The following is a 3,853-nucleotide window of genomic DNA, read 5'->3' on the forward strand; positions in this document are numbered from 1 at the left end:
TATAGTATACGAATAATATGTTTGTTTATTGCTCTTTCAATGCTATTTAAAAACTATATTATTTATATATATTTTATATTTACATAATTTTTTTATAGATACACATATAAATATCACTTACCAATTTAGACTGGGCTTTGCCGGTCTAGCTTCATACTGTACGATTTTTCTCATGGTTTTGGTAATCGGTAACAGCGTCCAACCGAGTTCCACAAAGTGCGCGTTCGATAATTGATACTCGATCGGATTTGAAGGATCTGCAAAACAGATATTTCCCATAACTGGAATCTGATAACGAGAATCGACCACATCGCATCATTTCACGCGATTGATAATGCGATTTGTGCGATAGTACGAGAGAAGCACAGTATTAGAAATGATTTCATTTAACTTTAATAAGATATTCTCTATCCGCATTTTTTATCCTAATGACATTGCACACATTAAATCACGCAAAATACAATTTCTACATGAAATTGAAAAAATATTATACTAGTTTTTCATAATAATATTTTTTTTTTGTATTTTATAAAAATGTCTGTGGACACTTACTATTAACTCCCCATTTTCTCGCCTCCTCGAGATCGTATCTTTTTTCAGTTGACGTTGCTTTGCGTTGTTCATCATTTGTAGGAAGTTTTCCCTCTTCATTAACGGCAAAGGGTCCCTCTTTCGCGTCGTCAAGCGAAACCGTCGCTTTCTTACTCCCAGGCTCTTTATTCTTATTTAGGAGCATCGCTCCTTCCTTCCTGTCTTTATCCTTCCCTTCTGTCTTTCTATCTCGGTGAGTAGTTGGATTTTCCTCGTTTTCGTGTCGATTGCGATCATTCCCATCCTGCTTTACCTCGAGTCTTTTGGTTGGTCTCGATGTCTCTATCGAAATGCTCTTCCCCTCGATTCGATCCAATCGGCCGATCTTTTTCGTTCCGTTATCCAGCAATCGCGTCTCGCGTTCTTCTCTGCGATGATAAGGATTCTTATCGGGATTCCCGCTGCTCTCTTCCACCGTATTCCCGTTCTTCGTACTTCCATCTTTTCGTGTTTTTCCAGCCGCAATCCACGATCTGTTCGCTTCTTCTTGCATGTCACGTTGAGTCAAGCGGCGATCTTGTCGGTCCTTATCTTCGACCTCGCCGAGTCTGTGCTGATACGGATTATTCTCACGTCTTTCGCGTATTCTTTCCGTTTCGGTGTCGGTATTTTTTGTATGGTCCTCACTACGTGCTCCACCTGTCAACACTCGTGTTTTTTCGTGCCGAGATGAAGGATTGCCATTTGCTTCCGATTGATCGTTGGCGGTTCCGGTACCGTGACCCATTTCGATGGCCGATTGAATGAGATGCTCAGCTTTTCTCGGATCGACTTCTCCTGAAGTATTTAAAACGTTATCTTGACGTTTGTCGTGTAATTTCGTCGAGGTATTCGGATATGTCTTCGATTGAGAGCCAATGTGACTCTTGTAATGATCCTCGAGTGTTGTTATGCCATTTTCAGTAGTAGGGACTAATTGTAATCCTGCATTATTGATGTTATCAATTCTTATAAAATCATTTTTCTGCAAAGTATTCTCGTTGGAATAATTCATATTGTATTCGATTTCGGTAGGATTGGCAGATTTTAATTTTGATGTATTCTACAAAAGGATAAGACAATGATAAGTGAATCTGTTTGTAGCATAAGCATAATTTCATGAGTGAAATAAAGATTACATGTGACACGTATAGCGAGAGCCATTCCTTCAACAATCGATTGAAATGTTCTGCTTCGACGCAACAAAGTTTCTTCTAAAATAATTTTTATATGCAAGTGAAAAAAATATTCCTGCGAAAATAAATCTCTTGCAAAGAGGATGAAACTCTCTTGTATTCTATTAAAGTATTATGTTAATAACTTGTATTTTATACCACGTATTGCCGAGTCCCGTCGTTGATAATGCTGTCGCAGAATTTGCAAATTTTAAAATGGGATTGCGTTTTACATGGTTTTTCTCCCCATTCGCGAATAAAATTACTTGCGAGATTTAAGAGAGTTTTCGTCTGAATATGCGCCGGCAGTTCTGCAATATTACAAGAATTTTATGCAATACGAGAAACATCGTGAAAAAAACGCTGCCTCTTGTAAATTAGCGAGCGTAACAATAAAAATAAATAAAGAGATAGTTATTTGCGTAAATCTTAGCTTACAATTTATGAGATAGCGAAATAATTCGAAATTTTTAATGTATAATCATATTGCATTGGTTTTTTATTTATTCGGTATACGCGATAATTTATATAGTTGATAACTGTTTAATTATTTAAAATAAGAAGACAAAAATATTTATATAATAGTTTTATTTTTGCTATCATTTATTGCAAGTCATTACAAACGTATAAAATTTAAATTTAATAAGTTTCAAAATAAAAATTAAAAATTAAAAATTATATTACTGGAACAGTTCTTTTTTGCCTTAATAGATATTTAAATCATCGATAAAATAAATTTTCGCTATAAACGGTTTATACATCCACACATTCATATACATACATATAGATTTTACGATATCCTGTTTCTATCTTAAATGAATAATACCTTTAGCGATTTCTTCGCAGCATGTCATGCTTTCGGCTGTTTCTTTTAATAAAACAGATAAGATTTGAAGTTTTTTAGACGCAGGGATACACGATAAATTAGCTAACGCAAACAAGATAGATCCCATCTGTGTCGAATAATTTGTTATTGTCGACGATTTCGTGAGATGCTTTATCGTAGCTTCAATCTGAAAAAATTTATATACAATTGTGTATCAAATAACAGACATGTTCATTTGACTAATTGTTAATAATTTTTCATTTATTATACTTGCTTCGTTTGCAATATCTTTTGATATATCCGTCAATTTAGAACAGTGTGTATTATAAAAAGCATTTGCAAATAGACCTGGCCATTCTATCACTTGTTTAAACAGATTCTCATGAATGCTCGGTACCATCATTTTACTCGATATTTCTAGTGCTCCTTTCAATGGTAATTTTTTGTAATGAACAAGACAATAATTAAATCCACGAAATCTGAAACGAGACTTATCATGACCACACTATTTTTTAAATCGATTGATGCATGATATAAAGAAAAAAAATATTATGTAAAATAATTATAAAATAATAAAAATAAAGAAAAATTTACTTACCCAAGAAATTCCACAAAATTATTCAATATGCTATATATCCTTAAGAAACACTCCAGACTCATTATTGTTGACTGATATTCATTTATCAAATTTGACTTAATCGATGTTTGATGCTTCTCGTGCATATTGGTTACATTTGGTATATCTTTTAATATCAATAATTTGAGTTAAACATATTTTTTAACAAACTGATAGTTTAAACAAAAAATTATTTGTAAAAAAAAGTTTAATAGAAATGTGGTTTTATATGGTGAATGAATAATAAAGTAATTAAGCATAATAGTGAATGAACAATAGAGTGATTAAGTACCTTATAATATGTTTAAAGATATGATAAGGTTAGAGACTTAAATAATCAGCTCAATAAAGTAGATGCAAGTAGGCCGGAAGTATAGATCATATAATTAAGCATCTAGATGTAAACGCGCTAAATAATCCCTTTCTAAAAAAAACGTGCAACCTCAAACTCGAATATATCGAAGCATTGAAGCTTTTTTTCCGTGATGCTGATTGGTTGTGCGCTGCGATTTGCTTTACTCGTATTATTTGCGACTGTAAAATCATGCGAATTTTGACAGTTTAACAGTTTGTGATAGAAAAAGTTAAAGTTAAGAAAGAAAAGTTTAAAAAATTAGTAAATGTCCATGTAATATTCATATATATATATATGAAGTTTAGATTTAT

The 3,853-nt window shown here is 32.8% G+C and overlaps 1 pseudogene; it reads right to left on the bottom strand.

Annotated features, from left to right (window-relative positions):
- The window catches only part of LOC115234704, a 3,598-nt pseudogene extending 3,409 nt beyond the window's left edge, over positions 1-189 (bottom strand).
- Between the last annotated feature and the right edge of the window lie 3,664 nt (positions 190-3,853).

This window comes from Formica exsecta, unplaced genomic scaffold, assembly GCF_003651465.1.
Source record: "Formica exsecta isolate Colony F162 unplaced genomic scaffold, ASM365146v1 scaffold201, whole genome shotgun sequence".
Taxonomy (NCBI): Eukaryota; Metazoa; Arthropoda; class Insecta; order Hymenoptera; family Formicidae; genus Formica; species Formica exsecta.